The following is a 20,148-nucleotide window of genomic DNA, read 5'->3' on the forward strand; positions in this document are numbered from 1 at the left end:
ACATCCTTGTCTCGTTCCTGATCTTAGAGGAAATGCTTTCAGTTTTTCACCATTGAGAATGATGTTTGCTGTGGGTTTGTCATATATGGCCTTTATTATGTTGAGGTAGGTTCCCTCTATGCCCACTTTCTGGAGAGTTTTTATCAGAAATGGGTGTTGAATTTTGTCAAAAGCTTTTTCTGCATCTATTGAGATGATCATATGGTTTTTATTCTTCAGTTTGTCAATATGCTGTATCACATTGATTGATTTGCGTATATTGAAGAATCCTTGCATCCCTGGGATAAATCCCACTTGATCGTGGTGTATGATCCTTTTAATGTGTTGTTGGATTCTGTTTGCTAGTATTTTGTTGAGGATTTTTGCATCTATATTCATCAGTGATATTGGTCTGTAATTTTCTTTTTTTGTAGTGTCTTTGTCTGGTTTTGGTATCAGGGTGATGGTGGCCTCATAGAATGAGTTTGGGAGTGTTCCTTCCTCTGCAATTTTTTGGAAGAGTTTGAGAAGGATGGGTGTTAGCTCTTCTCTAAATGTTTGATAGAATTCACCTGTGAAGCCATCTGGTCCTGGACTTTTGTTTGTTGGAAGATTTTTAATCACAGTTTCAATTTCATTACTTGTGATTGGTCTGTTCATATTTTCTGTTTCTTCCTGATTCAGTCTTGGAAGGTTATACCTTTCTAAGAATTTGTCCATTTCTTCCAGGTTGTCCATTTTATTGGCATAAAGTTGCTTGTAGTAGTCTCTTAGGATGTTTTGTATTTCTGCGGTGTCTGTTGTAACTTCTCCTTTTTCATTTCTGATTTTATTGATTTGAGTCCTCTCCCTCTTTTTCTTGATGAGTCTGGCTAATGGCTTATCAATTTTGTTTATCTTCTCAAAGAACCAACTTTTAGTTTTATTGATCTTTGCTATTGTTTTCTTTGTTTCTATTTCATTTATTTCTGCTCTGATCTTTATGATTTTCCTTCTGCTAACTTTGGGTTTTGTTTGTTCTTCTTTCTCTAGTTTCTTTAGGTGTAAGGTTAGATTGTTTACTTGAGATTTTTCTTGTTTCTTTAGGTAGGCTTGTATAGCTATAAACTTCCCTCTTAGAACCGCTTTTGCTGCATCCCATAGGTTTTGGGTCGTCGTGTTTTCATTGTCATTTGTCTCTAGGTATTTTTTGATTTCCTGTTTGATTTCTTCAGTGATCTCTTGGTTATTTAGTAACGTATTGTTTAGCCTCCATGTGTTTGTCTTTTTTACGTTTTTTTCCCTGTAATTCATTTCTAATCTCATAGCGTTGTGGTCAGAAAAGATGCTTGATATGATTTCAATTTTCTTAAATTTACTGAGGCTTGATTTGTGACCCAAGATGTGATCTATCCTGGAGAATGTTCCGTGCGCACTTGAGAAGAACGTGTAATCTGCCGTTTTTGGATGGAATGTCCTATATATATCAATTAAATCTATCTGGTCTATTGTGTCATTTAAAGCTTCTGTTTCCTTATTGATTTTCATTTTGGATGATCTGTCCATTGGTGTAAGTGAGGTGTTAAAGTCCCCCAGTATTATTGTGTTACTGTCGATTTCCTCTTTTATAGCTGTTAGCAGTTGCCTTATGTATTGAGGTGCTCCTATGTTGGGTGCATATATATTTATAATTGTTATATCTTCTTCTTGGATTGATCCCTGGATCATTATGTAGTGTCCTTCCTTGTCTCTTGTAACATTCTTTATTTTAAAGTCTATTTTATCTGATATGAGTATAGCTACTCCAGCTTTCTTTTGATTTCCATTTGCATGGAATATCTTTTTCCATCCCCTCACTTTCAGTCTGTATGTGTCCCTAGGTCTGAAGTGGGTCTCTTGTAGACAGCATATATATGGGTCTTGTTTTTGTATCCATTCAGCCAGTCTGTGTCTTTTGGTTGGGGCATTTAATCCATTCACGTTTAAGGTAATTATCGATATGTATGTTCCTATGACCATTTTCTTAATTGTTTTGGGTTTGTTTTTGTAGGTCCTTTTCTTCTCTTGTGTTTCCCACTTAGAAAAGTTCCTTTAGCATTTGTTGTAGAGCTGGTTTGGTGGTGCTGAATTCTCTTAGCTTTTGCTTGTCTGTAAAGCTTTTGATTTCTCCATGGAATCTGAATGAGATCCTTGCCGGGTAGAGTAATCTTGGCTGTAGGTTCTTCCCTTTCATCACTTTAAGTATATCATGCCACTCCCTTCTGGCTTGCAGAGTTTTCTGCTGAGAAATCAGCTGTTAACCTTATGGGAGTTCCCTTGTATGTTATTTGTCGTTTTTCCCTTGCTGCTTTCAGTAATTTTTCTTTGTCTTTAATTTTTGCCACTTTGATTACTATGTGTCTCGGCGTGTTTCTCCTTGGGTTTATTCTGTATGGGACTCTCTGCGCTTCCTGGACTTGGGTGGCTATTTCCTTTCCCATGTTAGGGAAGTTTTCGACTATAATCTCTTCAAATATTTTCTCTGGTCCTTTCTCTCTCTCTTCTCCTTCTGGGACCCCTATAATGCGAATGTTGTTGCGTTTAATGTTGTCCCAGAGGTCTCTTAGGCTGTCTTCATTTCTTTTCATTCTTTTTTCTTTAGTCTGTTCCGCAGCAGTGAATTCCACCATTCTGTCTTCCAGGTCACTTATCCGTTCTTCTGCCTCAGTTATTCTGCTATTGATTCCTTCTAGTGTAGTTTTTATTTCAGTTGTTGTATTGGTCATCTCTGTTTGTTTGTTCTTTAATTCTTCTAGGTCTTTGTTAATGATTTCTTGCATCTTCTCAATCTTTGCCTCCATTCTTACTCCGAGGTCCTGGATCATCTTCACTATCATTATTCTGAATTCTTTTTCTGGAAGGTTGCCTATCTCCACTTCATTTAGTTGTTTTTCTGGGGTTTTTTCTTGTTCCTTCATCTGGTACATAGCCCTCTGCCTTTTCATCTTTTCTGTCTTTCTGTAACTGTGGTTTTTGGTCCACAGGCTGCAGGATTGTAGTTTTTCTTGCTTCTGTTGTCTGCCCTCTGGTGGTTGAGGCTATCTAAGAGGCTTGATGGGAGGCTCTGGTGGTGGGTAGAGCTGACTGTTGCTGTGGGGGTCAGAGCTCAGTAAAACCTTAATCCACTTGACTGTTGATGGGTGGGGCTGGGTTCCCTCCCTGTTGCTGTGGCGGTCAGAGCTCAGTAAAACCTTAATCCACTTGACTGTTGATGGGTGGGGCTGGGTTCCCTCCCTGTTGGTTGTTTTGCCTGAGGCAACCCAACACTGGAGCCTACCCGTGCTCTTTGGTGGGGTTAATGGCAGACTCTGGGAGGGCTCACGCCAAGGAGAACTTCCCAGGACCTCTGCTGCCAGTGTCCTTATCCCCACGGTGAAAGAGAGCCACCACTTGCCTCTGCAGGAGACCCCCCAACACCAGCAGGTACGTCTGGTTCAGTCTCCCCCAGGGTCACTGCTCCTTGCCCTGGGTCCCGATGCACACATTACTTTGTGTGTACCCTCCAAGAGTGGGGTCTCTGTTTCCCCCAGTCCTGTCACAGTCCTGCAATCAATTCCCACTAGACTTCAAAGTCTGATTCTCTAGGAATTCCTCCTCCCGTTGCCGGACCCCCAGGTTGGGAAGCCTGACGTGGGGCTCAGAACCTTCACTCCAGTGGGTGGACTTCTGTGGTATAAGTGTTCGCCAGTCTGTGCGTCACCCACCCAGCAGTTATGGGATTTGATTTTACTCTGATTGCGCCCCTCCTGCCGTCTCACTGTGGCTTCTCCTCTGTCCTTGGACGTGGGGTATCCTCCTTGGTGAAGTCCAGGGTCTTCCTGTCAATGATTGTCCAGCAGCCAGTTGTGATTCTGGTGCTCTCGCAAGAGGGAGTGAGAGCACGTCCTTCTACTCCGCCATCTTGGTTAATCTCCTTTTTTTACTCTTAATATGTTGTAACTGTAGTTTTTATCAGTAAATATAAATCTACATTTAAAAAAATTGATGCATAGTATTAAACTGGGTGGACATTTCTCATTTACTTAACTCATCACCTATTAATATCCATTTAGGTTGTTTCTAATTTTGTCGCTGGTATAAACAACAGTGAGCGTCTTTGTACACTTGCCAGATCGTTTCCTTGAGATATTTACTGCTGTTTTGCAGTTTGCCAAAAATTTTAAACAATGTCTGTTTTAACATATATGCCACAAAGATTTCAATGATATTATTAGCTCTGTGAAAAGATGGTGCAGGCATTTATAGCCTCACTTTAAATATGAGGAATCTGAAACCCAGAAAGATGGCAATGTGTTCCAAATTAGGTTGCTCTTTAGTGTGAGAGCTGGAACTAAAACTCCTGTCTTCTGATTGTGGGTTAGTTTCCTTCCACTGCGGCACACTGCCAGACCTTGAATACCTTGAATACAAAGGGTGATTTTCTATTGTTGCTTCTTCATTTCTAAAAACATGATTCTTGATGTAACTTCCTTTTAGGTTCTCTGTATAATGTTCTAGAATTTATCCATTCAGATTAAAGGTTCATATACCTTCGTTAGGGATACAGGCTAAAGATATACCCTCTGGAACATTTTACTAGCTTATCTGCACTAACATTTTCATTTAATTACTCAAATTACTCACTTATATTGTTATCTTCTTCTGTATAAATAGCACACACAGCCTCAGTTTTTTGTGTTTTGTTTTTTGTTTTTAAAGCTTCAAGTTATCTAATTACCTTTGGGTACTAGCTTCAGTGGGCTGCGAGAATTGCTTTAATTCGAATGCCAGCTCTGTCACTTACTGTGTGATCTTGGGGTGAGTTATTTAAGTCTCTGTGTGCCTGGTGTCATCATCAATAAAATTCAAATAATAGTACATGTGTTATAGTGAGGATTAAATGAATTAACACATAAGGAGTGCTAAGCACATTCTGGCATGCACTCATATGTTTATTATTTAATGTGCTAACTTAATTGTAAAGCACTTAAAAGTCATTTTGTATTTTGCCATCCTTTGTGTTTCTTGGTGAAATTTTTTGTATGATGTGTCCGTATTCCTATAGGTTTCCCCTGCCTTTCCCCACTCCTCACCTTCAGTTCCGTGTAATACCTTCTGCTAATCTTGAACAGTGTCTTTATTTAGTCAAGCAAAGTGAGGAGCTGCCAGACTGACCTTGTTTCCTGTTGGTAATAAACACAAATTAAATTACTGACATTTTACAGATTATCTCAATCAGTTTTAAAGACAGTGTAAAACAGAATAATGTGAATCCTCATTTGCTAAATGCAGGGTTCTGAGAGCTGTGGTAGCTGCTTTCTCATTCCCCGTAGTCTGCTTTGTTTCTGCTACTTGAGGAGGAAAGCTCATTTGGGTTTTCTTTTTTGTCTTTATACCAGCACATGCAAATGACAGTCCAGGCTCTCCAGGATGAATTGCGGATCCAGAGGGACCTGAACCAGCTGTTTGAACAGGATAGTAACAGTAGGACTGGTGAGCCTTGCGTGGCAGAGCTGACGGAGGAGAACTTTCAGAGGCTGCACACTGAGCATGAGCGGCAGGCCAAGGAGCTGTTCCTCCTTCGAAAGACTCTGGAGGAGATGGAGCTGCGGATTGAGACTCAGAAGCAAACCCTGAACGCTCGGGACGAATCCACAAGAAGCTTCTGGAGATGTTGCAGAGCAAGGGGCTTTCTGCTAAGGCTACTGAGGAGGACCATGAGAGAACAAGGAGACTGGCAGAGGCAGAGATGCATGTCCACCACCTCAAAAGCCTTTTGGAGCAGAAGGAAAAAGAGAACACTCTGTTGAGAGAGGTGAGTGGCCACTTTCTCAGTTGTTATGACTGTCTTTTTTTCCTGAGTAGTCAGCATTTTGACCTAGATAAATTTATATGCTCTCCTGAGCTAGTGCAAGGGAATTTCTTCTTTCTTACCTAAGTTCTGCACTGATTTCTGTTCTGATTTGCTGTCTTGTATGAGATGACATTGGCTGGCATGTATACTGGTTTAATACCTTTCTGGGGTTTTTTTTCCCCCTCCTGATTTCTGTAGACTCATTTTGTTGCTAGAGGGGCACAGAATTTTCTTGATTTGTTCCTCATCTATTGATTTGTTCATAGAGACACACACAACAAAACCAGAATTAAAGTAGCTGACTACTGCTCAATTTTAAAATATTAATAATTGAAAGTAAGCGATTCCCTCGGTTTCGGTGTGCTTATAAAGTCCTAGGCAGCAGTAATGGATGTTTGCCCTGTGGTTTCCATGGAAACTGTTGCCTTGCTGTAAAAGATCCGTGATAAAAATTATTTGCTGCCCTGGAGGCACAGCTAGAGGGAATGATACAGAGGTATGCTGTCACTTATTTTTAGAGAGGAAACTCAGACTTTAGCTGACCACTGTGTCTACTGATAATTTTTCACTTTTCTATGTAATGCTTCATTTTAAGAAAGCTTAAGTGAAGAATTCATCTTACATTGAATTAAAAAAAAATGACAGCTCTACTTCTCTATATGAGGTCAGAGTCTTCAGATAATTTTCACATTTGGATAGGGGGAAAAAAAATCTCAGAACTATTTTAGTGCCAGTCTGAATAATCCCTTTTTAAATGAAGGGTGAGGAAGGAGGTTAAAAGCAGCAAAACAGCGACTCCCCTGATGATGGCGACGGTCTGTATCTGCTCTCTGCAATATGGTAGCCACTGGCTGCATGTGACTGTTGAGCAGTTGAAATGTGGTTCGTGTGACTGACGAACTGAAATTTAAATTTCATTTAAATATAACTAATTTAAAATTAAATTTAATTAATCAGATTTAAATTTAAGTATCTCTGTGTAGGTAGTGGCTACTGTATTACGTAGTGCAGCGATGCATAATGCAGGTAATGTTACTCGCTTTTCTTAATAATTTGTCTTGAACATCTTTCTTTGTCAGTACATGTAGAGTTTTGTAATTTCAGTTGAATTTATAATGTTCTGTTGCATTTATTTATATTTCTTACTGTTGAACATTTAGACTACTGTTAATTTTTCATTATTATAAAACTGTGCTGCACTGAATATCCCTAACCATATATCCCTGTACATTAATTTTTTTCTTTAGTGTAAATTTCCAGAAATGAATTTGCTCAGGGTGTGTACGTTTTCAAAACTCTGAATATCAGTCTTGTCTCCCAGAGTGATTGGACCAGTTTATCCTCCCAGAAGCATATACTGTATTTTTACGGTTAATCTGCAGCTATGTGCGTTACAATCTTCAAATTACTGGACTGTATTGTTTTAGAAAATTTTCTATCAACTGCTGTGTTGTAGGCACCATCCTGAGTTTCTTTCATTTTACTTTCAAGAGTTTATATTTTAATGAGGTAACCTGGAGCCTGGCCATAGAACATTGTAAGAGAAGGTGTAATCATCTCAGATAGCATGCAGCATGAAAACCCTACCAGCATCGTGATGAACTTTGAATGTTACGTTTCTACTCCTTCTGTTCTGAATATTTCAACCTGTGCCCATTTATTTTTGAGTTTTGGAGTTACTAAATAGTGAATAGTTAAGGATTATGGAAAGCCACAGTGTTATTCTGGCAGAGGACAACCAGCAATATGGTGAATTTGAACAAGTAGTAGGAAAAAACATGAATTTAAGACTAATTTTGAAGTAACAAGCTCTACAAATATTAAGTCCCACTTCTGAACATAATGTGGAAAGAAATATAGGCCTTGTTGGTTGTATCAATACACAATTCCAGTTGCCATTAGTAATGTAGCGTCATCTTACAGGAAACACAGTCCTATGGATTAAAATTATTTAAGAGCAAGTAGAAGTGATTGCTTCATGAACACATGTTTAGAATGCTGGTTCTCCTTTCTTTGTCTCCTACTTGCCTTCAAGACTTAGCGCAAATTGCAGTTCTTCTGTGAAGTCTTCCTTGTGCAGCTCTATACATATATGTAGATGAGCCAGTAATATTATAGTATACTTCCATGTGTGTTTCTTCATTGTTCACTTAATTTTTTGCACCAAGGATGTGTATATATATATATATATATATATATATATATATATATATATATATATATGAAATTTTATCTTGTCAGTGTCTTAACAAATGCACAGTGGGTACTCAAGAAATGTTGGTTGAATAAGTTGAAATGTAGGGAAAGAAGTTTAAGCCTGGAGCTTACAGAAAGAAGGATAGCTTTTCCAATTCTTTTTTCTCCAGTGTGACCACTGGATACTAAAACCTAACGAAGGTTAGAAAACAAACTAAAACCCCAAACCAGTTTTTCTTATGAGTTTAGGTATAGAAGTTATAAATAAGATATTGGCAGATAAAATCAGCATTATGATAAAAGGATAATATTCTGACCAAAAGGAGTTTATTCTAGGAATCCAGAATGGCTCAATATGTCATTCACAGTTATAATTTGTAATAGGTGAAAGGAAAAGATAACCTCGTAGTGTTTGATAGCTATCTCAAAGACGTTAGATAAAATGTTAGACACTTTGAAAACTAAACCAAATGAACTAAAAATAAGGATGGAATGATACCTTTATAGCATGATTTAAATAAAACTCAGTAAATATGTATTATAAACATATTTTAAACTAGTAGCCAGAATTGCGCTTACTCTGACGTATACTAAGACGCATCCATTAAAGTTAGGGAGCGGCAAAGATACTGTTCATCAGTATTTACATTATTCTGGAAGTGTTAGGCAGTGCTGTTAGATAAGGAAAATGGAATAAATAATATCAGTAACGACAATGGAAAGGATAGGGCTAAATTTTCATTACAATGTAGATGGGAACATTAATATAAAGATGCTGCTTTCCCCCAACTCTGTGAATTTAGTGTAATCCCAATAGGAATATTCTTGACACGTGCCCAAATGATGTTGCAGTTTCTTTGCAAGAAGAACAGTGCGGGGACACTTGTTTAAGCAGCTCATGATATATGTGTTTTGTTTTTTTTTTTTAAGATCTTATGTGGCCAATTTACTAGTTTTCATTTATTTATTTATTTATTTTTGGCTGTGTTGTGTCCTCGTTTCTGTGCGAGGGCTTTCTCCATTTGCGGCAAGTAGGGGCCACTCTTCATCGCGGTGCGCGGGCCTCTCATCATCGCGGCCTCTCTTGTTGCGGAGCACAGGCTCCAGACGCGCAGGCTCAGTAATTGTGGCTCACGGGCTCAGTTGCTCCGCAGCATGTGGGATCTTCCCAGACCAGGGCTCGAACCCGTGTCCCCTGCATTGGCAGGCAGATTCTCAACCACTGCGCCACCAGGGAAGCCCCGATATATGTGTTTTAAACCCAGTGACATTAAAATCTGTGGTACTGGCACAGTAATAGATAGCTAGATTGATGAGACAGAATAGAACCCAGAAATAATATAGTTTTAAGCATATGATACATGTTTGGGAATAATCGCCATCTATTTGGAAAACAGTACATAGTTACATCAAATTAAGTTCTAGATGAAATAAAGAGCTACTTGTTAAAAAATAACAACACTAGAAGAGAATGTAAGAAAAAGGTTTTAATACAATCTTGAGACAGGAAAGAATCTTTTATTGCTATAGCAAGAGGCTTAAACAATTAAATTTGTGTATGTTAGAAAATACAGGTAACAGAAGCTAAAATGGTAATTTGGAGTAAAGCTTTGTAACATGTGGCTTGACTGTTTCGTTTCCAGAGTGACAAGGTGCTAGAGGCACTCGGCACAGCCTTTCTTTGCTCATTACTCAACAAACATCCATTGAGCTTCTAGAATGTATGTGACCCTGGGATACACGCTGGGTATACATTTTCCATGTCAGAACACATGGTCTGTGCCCTCCTAGAACTTAAAAATCTGGTGAGAGACAATAAACATAATTATGAGAGGAAATAAATTAGTTGAGTCTAATTATGTTGGGAGAGGGGATAAACAGGGTAAGCATCTTTGAGGAGGTGCCCTTTAAGGGAGATCTGAAGAAAGTTGAAACAGTCTTGCTGAGCATTTGGGTAAAATCATTTCATGAAGAAGGTTAACAGTTTCAAAGGCCGGATGAGAAGTTTTCAGGAGACAGCAAGGAGACTAGAGGACAAAAGCATATTGTCTAAGGGGAAAACAGGCATGAGATGAGAGGTTGAAGAGGTAGCCAGGGCCAGAGTCATTCATTGCATTCATCAGATATTTATTGGGCACTAACCCATGTGCAGAGCACAAGGAAATATAGTAGCAGTGAACAAAACAAAAATCCATGCCCTCTAGGAGACAAAGCACTTGCCTTCAGGATCCCTGCAGGTAATGCAACAATTTTATTCAAAGTGCAAGAGAAAACTGCACCAGTGTTTAATCAAGGGAGTGATCTAGTTTAGCTTTTAAAATCTACTCTGGCTGTGTTGAGAATAAATGGGGGAGGGAGAATTACGAGTGAACAAGGAAGTCTAATAAAGAACTTAACAACTCTAGGTTGGGTGAGTGGTGACTTGAAATGGCTATTGTGCATTATATCACTAGTGTGTCAAGAAAGGCAGAAAGAATTGAGAGCTGGCAACACTGGGATATCCATAGATTTTATTATTATTGGATTATTGTCCATCTTTTAAAAAAGCGGGCTTTCATCAATTCCAAGACTCATAGTTTTCCCCATCTCAACAGTATGAAATTGAGTTAATAAGTCTTATCCTTGATGGCATCTTAAAATCTCTGTCACCAAGGCCAGAGTCCTGCTTGATTTGTTTGCCTGTGTACTCACAAACAGTTAACAGCTGCTCATTTTAGTCAATGTTGTGAGTATTGTTGCTATTTCTCATGTTAACTTTAGCTGTTGTTCAGTATGTCTTCAGTAATATTATGCTGTGAACCAGCATTGAAACAGTTATTGGTATGGAGAAAGTTATAAAACAGTTCAAAATGATATATGATTAAACTTTACGGTTAAATAAGTAAAAAAGGGTCTTGCAATCAGTATAAAATAAAAATTCTGAATGATAGAAGCTTGGGTCATGGTTTATTTGGAGGCATTTCCTTCTTTTCTTTCCAGCACATTAAACAGTGGTTTACCTTACAATCAGTGGCATCTTAGATTTGATGAAATACAGTAACATTAAAATGGCATTCATATCCAGGAACATTTGTGATTAGTTTTCCATTTTGTTTATGAACATGATTCTGTAGATAGCAGGTAAATAATTCCCCCAAATAAAAGCCAAAGAAGAAAAACAAAAATTAAATTAAGCATTGTATTTTCTGTTTGTACTGAAATTACATTGTTACGTGACTTATTGTTAGATTTTGTATTGTTTACTGGAGTGCCTTTCCTTTGATGGATAGAAGCGTGAAGACATCTGTTGGACACATACTGAACTACAGTCAAGACGTGGTTAGTGCCTGGGGCCAGGCGTATGGAGTTTTAACAGGCTTTACAGGTGATTCTGTGATACACCAAAGTTTGGTTCTCAGTCTGTTGGCAGAACATACCTGAATTGGCTATGGAATTTTTGGATCGGCTATCCATATGCATACCAAGCATTGTCTATAGGCTGAATAAATATTTCAGTTCTATACGTGCTCCTGTTTTTTTGAAATGTAGATCCTATTGTGATGAATAAAATAATTTGTTGGGAATTCCCTGGCGGTCCAGTCGTTAGGATTCCGTGCTTCCACTGCAGGGGCCACGGATTGGATTCCTGGTCGGGGAACTAAGATCCGCATGATGCACGACATGGCCAAAAAAAAAAAAAAAAAAAAAAAAAACAGAAATTAAAATACTAATTTGTTTTAGGGCTTCCCTGGTGGCGCAGTGGTTGAGAGTCTGCCTGCTAATGCAGGGGACACGGGTTCGAGCCCTGGTCTGGGAGGATCCCACATGCCACGGAGCGGCTGGGCCCGTGAGCCACAACTACTGAGCCTGCGCGTCTGGAGCCTGTGCCCCGCAACGGGAGGGGCCGCGATAGTGAAAGGCCCGCGCACCGCGATGAAGAGCGGTCCCCGCACCGCGATGAAGAGTGGCCCCCACTTGCCGTAACCAGAGAAAGCCCTCGCACGAACCGAAGACCCAACAGAGCCAAAAAAATAAATAAATAAATAAATAAATAAAGTAGCTATAAAATTTAAAAAAAAAAAAAAAAAAAAAAAAAAAAAAATACTAATTTGTTTTAAAACATTTACACGTATGTTAATTTTGGTCTCTATAATATTTTAGTCAACAAACCTTGTTTAGTGCAACTGCTCTCATGTTAAGATTTGCAGCAGTGTTTGAGGTTTAAAAGCCCTACTCTTAATCTACGGATTCAATGCAATCCCTGTCAAACTACCACTGGCATTTTTCACAGAACTAGAACAAAAAATTTCACAATTTGTATGGAAACACAAAAGACCCCGAATAGCCAAAGCAATCTTGAGAACGAAAAATGGAGCTGGAGGAATCAGGCTCCCTGACTTCAGACAATACTACAACGCTACAGTAATCAAGACAGTATGGTACTGGCACAAAAACAGAGATACAGATCAATGGAACAGGATAGAAAGCCCAGAGATAAACCCACGCACATATGGTCACCTTATTTTGATAAAGGAGGCAAGAATATACAGTGGAGAAAAGACAGCCTCTTCAATAAGTGGTGCTGGGAAAACTGGACAGGTACATGTAAAAGAATGAAATTAGAACACTGCCTAACACCATACACAAAAATAAACTCAAAATGGATTAAAGACTTAAGTCTAAGGCCAGACACTATCAAACTCTTAGAGGAAAACAGAGGCAGAACACTCTATGACATAAATCACAACAAGATCCTTTTTGACCCACCTCCTAGAGAAATGGAAATAAAAACACAAACAAATGGGACCTAATGAAACTTCAAAGCTTTTGCACAGCAAAGGAAACCATAAACAAGATGAAAAGACAACCCTCAGAATGGGAGAAAATATTTGCAAATGAAGCAGCTGACAAAGGATTAAACTCCAGAATTTACAAGCAGCTCATGCAGCTCAATATCAAAAAAACAAACCACCCAATCCAAAAATGGGCAGAAGACCTAAATAGACATTTCTCCAAAGAAGATATACAGATTGCCAACAAACACATGAAAGAATGCTCAACATCATTAATCATTAGAGAAATGCAAATCAAAACTACAATGAGATATCATCTCACACCAGTCAGAATGGCCATCATCAAAAAATCTACAACAATAAATGCTGGAGAGGGTGTGGAGAAAAGGGAACCCTCTTGCACTGTTGGTGGGAATGTAAATTGATACAGCCACTATGGAGCACAGTATGGAGGTTCCTTAAAAAACTAAAAATAGAACTACCATACAACCGAGCAATCCCACTACTGGGCATATACCCTGAGGAAACCATAATTCAAAAAGAGTCATGTACCAAAATGTTCATTGCAGCTCTGTTTACAATAGCCAGGACATGGAAGTAACCTAAGTGTCCATCAACAGATGAATGGCTAAAGAAGATGTGGCACATATATACAGTGGAATATTACTCAGCCATAAAAAGAAATGAAATTGAGTTATCTGTAGTGAGGTGGATGGACCTAGAGTCTGTCATACAGAGTGAAGTAAGTCAGAAAGAGAAAAACAAATACAGTATGCTAACACATATATATGGAATCTAAGAAAAAAAAAAAAAGTCATGAAGAACCTAAGGGTAAGACGGGAATAAAGACACAGACCTACTAGAGAATGGACTTGAGGATATGGGGAGGGGGAAGGGTAAGCTGTGACAAAGTGAGAGAGTGGCATGGACATATATACACTACCAAACGTAAAATAGATAGCTAGTGGGAAGCAGCCGCATAGCACAGGGAGATCAGCTCGGTGCTTTGTGACCACCTAGAGAGGTGGGATAGGGAGGGTGGGAGGGAGGGAGATGCAAGAGGGAAGAGATATGGGAACATATGTATATGTATAACTGATTCACTTTGTTATAAAGCAGAAACTAACACCATTGTAAAGCAATTATACTCCAATAAAGATGTTAACAAAAAAAAAAGGTGTCAGATATGGGGATATATGTATATGTATAGCTGATTCACTTTGTTATAAAGCAGAAACTAACACACCATTGTAAAGCAATTATACTCCAATAAAGATGTTTTAAAAAAAAAAAAGCCCTATTCTTTAACTAGGTTCTAGGCTAGGAATTTTGGCTCTAACATGTCTGAGGAATGCCCATCTGTATCTTTGGCAGTTGTCAGGTAAGAGCAGAGGAGGTTAGAGGGAAGAAAAGAGAAATAAACATATATAGAAAAAAAATAGAAACCTTGGACAAAGAGTAGGAAGAATTAAAAAAGAAAAAAGGTCCCTAGTTAGTTTTCCCTTTCCTAGTGATTTTGGAAAGTGTGAACAGTTGCATCGCATAACTTACTGATTCAGGTTATCCTTCCTCATCTTTTTTTTTGTTGTTGTGTCATTTGTACCTCATTTCCATTTTGACAGGAAGATATGTTTTCTCAGAAGCATGCTGTTACTTGAGATGGTGAAGGGTCAAAGTGCAGTGCTGTCTGACAACGGCGGAGTTGAGGTACAGGAGGAGTAGTGAGGGTTCCTTCTTCACTTCTCCGTGTGGAGTACAGTAAGCCCAGAACTTGTGTGGAGGATTGAAATCTGCTGAAGGGACGTCTACCCTTGAACCAAGGGTGCTGGAGGCTAAAACCTGAAACTTGAAAGAAAGAAATTTCAGACATAAGTACTACTTTTCAGTCACAAATGCTCCTTTCTCTCAGTTGTGTAAGTAAATGTTGACTTACTTTTAAAAAGAAACTACTAACAACGGAGAAATTTTGTTCCTAACTTGTTTGTTTTCTTTCTCTAGTCATTATTCTTTATTAAATCAGTGAGGGGAACTGAACACATTTTCTACCGTGTACCACAGTTGACAGTATAACAAGATCCAGATAATTCTACCTGTATAAATCTCTGGGCTTTCTTTAATTTGTGTAGAGTGAAAATTTTCAGGCTAAAAAGAGCGAAATAAAGCAAGCACTAGCCCATTCGGCTTCTTACACTTGTCTGAATGGTACATTCTTTTTTATTCCCAGAGTCCTCTCCCTTTATTAACGGTGCAGGAGTCAGAGGCTCGATGTGCTCTCTGGGAAAGGGGAGTTGGTCAGCCCACTGACTGCAGGAGGTGTTCATGATGAGCTTTAATGCGCAGGCCTTTGAATGGAGATCTGTTAGGACTGATAGGTTTTACAAGCTCTTAACAGGAAAGCTTTATGCCTGCGAATGGTTTAAAGTGCACCCTAGTTCCTTAGCAGAGGAGGATTTTTTTTTATTCAAATGGATTTCTTTCCTTATATATCGCTGATAAGCTTGCTAGAGTTTAAAATGAAATTGTAATAGTTTCACTGTAAAGCATTTGGAAATTTCCCTAATATCTGTGTGCCCAATTAATCACCTGTTTACAGTGTAGGGAGTAGATTCAGTGTGGACAGACTGGAGGCTGGGGGGTAACTGATGAGTTTGTTGTTTTAACGCAGGTGAGAGGTGATTATGGCCTGAACTAATGTGTTCAGATTTTGTCCTGGATTAATGTGTTCTGCATTTTACTGTCTTAATGAAGTGTTTTATCTTGCAGGGGTTAATTGTGGATTAACTCGATCCTTAACGAGACTTGCTTTTACACTCTGTTGGCTCTAGTCTAGGTAGCCTTCCCTCCAGGGCTAGACTGTCTCTACTCCTAAGACGTGGCCTTTCTGGTGTCTCTGCTCAGTGCCTCTGATGTTCTCTCCACTCTGGCTCTTTGGAGCTTGAATTCTTCCCAGCCCCATGTGAGTTCAGGTAGTTGCTCAACTCATAGCTCTCTGGTAGTTGTTCTTTGACACTGTGGAGTCTTTCCCTGTACATGCAGGCTTAGTATTTGGTCAAAGACTCCAGGGGACCCCTGTCAGATCAGACACTGCTGCTTTTCTGGCTGGCTTCTTCCTCTGTGTCATTCTGCTCTGCACATTTCTCCTGTCTTTGGGACTCTTACCCACTGCTCTGTCTTCTGAGCTCTGCGGGACTGCTGTTTTCTGTTTGGTCTTCCTCTCCCTGCATCACATATTGGATAGCAAGTCCGGACCATAACCTTGTTAGTTTCTCTTCTCTCAAGGATCATACTCCTGTGCTGCTTGTTTTCCAGTTGCTTTATGCATTTTTGTCTAATTTTAACATAGTTTATGACAGGAGGGCTAGTCTTCTATCTGTTATGATCAGATTGTGTTGACCTTGTAGAGGGTGAGAAGTAAATAGGAAACTCGTTGAAGGATTGAAAACAGACTATTGCCGTGATTTGTTGATGCTTTATCTAGAGTACACCATTGCTTTCTTTAAAATGGACATAGGAAATGAAAGGAAACTTAACTCGAGGCTGTTGTAGTAATCTAGGCTCAAACTAGACTGGAACTGGAGTGAAATGATAAATTCAAGAAATCTTTTGAAGCTGGAACAATTAGGACCTGCTCTAGAAGGTGGTAGGAAGTGAAGATGTGGGAGGAATGAAAGGAGACACTGTGCTGTTTGGCTTGAACCACCGGGAGGGTAATGCCATTTAAGGAGATGGGCGAGACTCATCAGTCTTCAGAGGAGGGGCTAGGTTAAAGAGGAGAAAATCACGAGTTTTGTTTTGGATGAAATAAGTTTGAGTGACCTAGTAAACATCTATATACATGTCAAATGGGCAGAGCAGAGGGCAGGGCTAGAATTTCACCAGCACTGTTCAGATGGAAAATATCCATCTGTATTCTCTGCCATCACTAGGGGCTGTACCAGGGTACTCTGGAAGTACTGGCTGACTCAGAGACATTCCCAGAATCTGACAAGAAAATAGCCTGAGGAGGTCTGGTAACTTCAGGGTGATCCTTGAAGACCCTAACTGTGATATTCTGCCATCTCCTTTCTTCCTTTCTGATCCTGAACGCACTGACATTTGGATTGAAAAACATAGCTATGTTTTTCTGCCGTTTGCTACCTGTAGACTGTTTAGAAAACTTGTTCAGCAGTCTTACCTTCTTTTTTTAACTGATTGTAGCCCCTCTGGAGAGAGATTTCCATCGTAGGTAGCCCGGTGGTTGTTGCTCTGGGGGAGGATGCTATGCAAAGGAGGTTGCCAACACAAATGCTTTCAGTTGTTTTGTGCAGTGCGGACTGTGGCTACTTTGATTCCTCCTTTTTCTTTTTTTTTAAATAAATTTATTTCTTTTTGGCTGTGTTGGGTCTTCGTTGCAGTGCGCGGGCTTCTCATTGCGGTGGCCTTTCTTGTTGCGGAGCACGGGCTCTAGGCGCGCGGGCTTCAGTAGTTGTGGCTCATGGGCTCTAGAGCGCAGGCTCATCAGTTGTGGCGCACGGGCTTAGTTGCTCTGCGGCCTGTGGGATCTTCCCGGACCAGGGCTCGAACCTATGTCCCCTGCATCGGCAGGCGGATTCCTAACCACTGCGCCACCAGGGAAGTCCTGATTTCTCCTTTTAAAAAGGGACTATTTCTAATCCCCTTTTTGGATTGTTTGGAGTTCTGATAATATGTCTTGGAGTCCTGTGGAAGAGTGACACACAACCTGGGGATGTGCTGGAGCTTCACCTCTTGTGGTGGCTGGGGTCTCTGTGACTTACCGTGTATAACCAGGTGTGCAGAGACGGGGACCCCCCTGTACCCCTTAGCCTGAATGCAGTCTGTGTGCTCCCTGGTCCGCAGGGAAAGGTCAGGAAGACAGAAAGTGGATCAGAGTGTCTTACAAGGCCGGGGTAGTCATCTTTGCATGTAACTACTACTCCCTCGCCTCTCCACTCCCCTCTTGAAAAAATGAGAGTGAAAAGGAGGGCACTTACTCTCTTTTTTGCTTCTCTTGTATAGGAGATGCATCGGAGATTTGAGAATGCCCCTGATTCTGCCAAAACTAAAGCTCTGCAAACTGTTATCGAAATGAAGGTAAGTGAGAACTTCCTAAGGAATCTTATGTGTCATTTCACATTTTAATGTGTGAGTTTAAGAAAGTGGTATGTAATAATAGTTCGCTCATTTTGTAGACTGAGAAGAAATAGTAAGACTTAATGAAAATGACACATTAAAAGAACTTCAGTTTCGTTTCCTCTTGTCAGCATTTCTTGGAGTCAGCTGTTCTCAAACCTTTTGATATCAGGGCCCCTTATTCTCTTAAAATGACTCATTTCATTTGTTTTTAAGAAAATGTCCGCCAAATACCAAGTTTGTGTGTCAGTTCTTCTCTCGAGTTAAGAATAGGGTTCCGTGAAAAAAGTACCTGATTGGGCTTGCAGCTCACAGAGCACCCAGAGCTGTCCTGGGAGCAGCGTCACACCCAGGTGCAGCAGCCGGGCCTGGCCCCTTCCTGTGTCGTCACACAGCATGGTACAGAGATACATACTCAAGGGCTGAGCATATGAAAAGTCACCAGGGACATTCCTAAGTGAGCCAGTGTTTTAAAAATGTTCTTTCTTATTTTTCTTTTTTGTCTGAGAGTGCTGACACTGAAGAATACACTGACGGCTAGCACAGTTTGGCGCTGTTGTCCAGAGGCACGAGCGCTTTTGCCTGTCCTTTATACCTTTAGTGCACGTGTTAACACAGTGGAAAAGGCACATAAAGTCATAGTATTATTATGAAAATAGTTTTGACTTCTCAAAAGGGCTAGGAGGCACCCCCAGGCTTTCACGGACTATACTTTGAAAACTTCTGCTTGAAGTTACTGAGTAGTTAGAAATCTTTAGGCTGAACGTTATGGTGATTGGTGACTAAGCGCTTGCCTTCTGTGTTAAATTGCCTGGATTCAAAACCTGGCTTTATTTAACCAGTTGTATGACATAGAACAAGTAACCTAACCTCTCCATACCTTAATTTCTTTATTGATAAATGGTGATAACAATAGTACCTATCCCATGGGTTCTTTTGTGGTTTAAATTAGTTAAAACAAGTAAAACACTTTAAACAGGACCTGGCACATAGTAAACATTCAGTCAGTGTTAGCTGCTATGCTATTATTATTTTCATTAACAACATATTCCTTCTTGCAAGAGCTAGAAGACTCTTACAGGTAGGGACCCCTCCCTCCCCCCCTCCTGCCCTCTCTGTCTCTTTTTTTAACTTCTTTGTATCCCCTAAAAAATTTGACACGGTGTTTTGCATCATGTGCCTTCATTTAATATTTGTTGATGTGGCAAGAGTCTTTAGTTTTTGGTATATAAATAGTTTTATGTAAATAGATGCTTCTCAAGTACAGTTATCAGAATGGTTCTCTTAATTTAGAAGATTTCCTCTTAAAACTTTGTTTTTATTGTTGTATACATCTTTATTCTCACTGGGGAAAGGGTTTACCAAACAAATACCAAATTAGTGGACTCTGGGTTCTTTATAGTTAGACAATTCATAGTCTTGAACACAATCTTGTAAACAGCCTCTAGAAAGGTGTGATTACATATTCACATTTCCCACAAGTTTCTTTGTACATGTTATTTCCTGATCCCTGTTGGAACCTAAAAACACACGAGTGTACCTGTGTTCACAGAATTATTTTGCTTGCCTTTTGATGGCACAGGGAAGTGTACTGGTTTTAACTGGCAATAGATCTATTTTAAGTTGTGTTAACCTCCAGCCATTCTGCTAAGAAGCAAGAGACTGAGATTCTGGTGGCCCAGTGGGGTCAGGTGGATGTTATGTTGAAATTGCAGATGCAAGAGCTGAGATGCTGAGAGTGTGGCATGAGCTTGAGAGGATCATGAAGACCTAGACTGGTCTTTGGGGGAAATGGGAAAGGAGGTGATGGTGGACAATAAAAGAGCCCAGCTGTCTTCAAGGTGACGTAATATTCTTTTCTCTCTCCTCCTCCTCTCCCTCCTCCTTTCTCCCACTTTCTTCCCTCTGCTTCCTTCTCCCTTCTCTAACTTCTTCTTTTCCCTTTAGCAGTGGAGGAGCAGGGAGGAATTACTGGACTGCTATAGGGTTAGAGTTTTGCTGGGTAGATATGGCAGAATTACTGGGATGCAAGTGAGTTGAGGGTGGAGGTGAAGGAGTAGTTGGGATGATGAGTCCAGGAATGTAGCCTGGATAGGAAGGAAGAGAATTCAGAATGGATGGACAGGTTGGGAGAAAATGTAGAAGTTAGGGAGGTGGAGGACTCTGTGAGATACAAGAGCAGCAGTTAATGTGAGTGACGGTGTGTCAGGCCTGGGAGGA

At 39.9% G+C, this 20,148-nt stretch overlaps 1 long non-coding RNA gene and 1 pseudogene across 1 annotated transcript; one reads left to right on the forward strand and one right to left on the reverse strand.

Annotated features, from left to right (window-relative positions):
• LOC114238973 (ELKS/Rab6-interacting/CAST family member 1-like) overlaps positions 1-20,148 on the forward strand; it is a 102,166-nt pseudogene that overhangs the window by 55,576 nt on the left and 26,442 nt on the right.
• Positions 9,494-14,705, reverse strand: LOC130707030 (uncharacterized). The gene is made up of 2 exons (XR_009007043.1): positions 14,402-14,705; positions 9,494-11,663 (listed from the first exon to the last, which is right to left on the reverse strand). It is a non-coding gene; the product is annotated as an uncharacterized LOC130707030 (long non-coding RNA).

Source organism: Balaenoptera acutorostrata, unplaced genomic scaffold (assembly GCF_949987535.1).
Source record: "Balaenoptera acutorostrata unplaced genomic scaffold, mBalAcu1.1 scaffold_449, whole genome shotgun sequence".
Lineage (NCBI taxonomy): Eukaryota > Metazoa > Chordata > Mammalia > Artiodactyla > Balaenopteridae > Balaenoptera > Balaenoptera acutorostrata.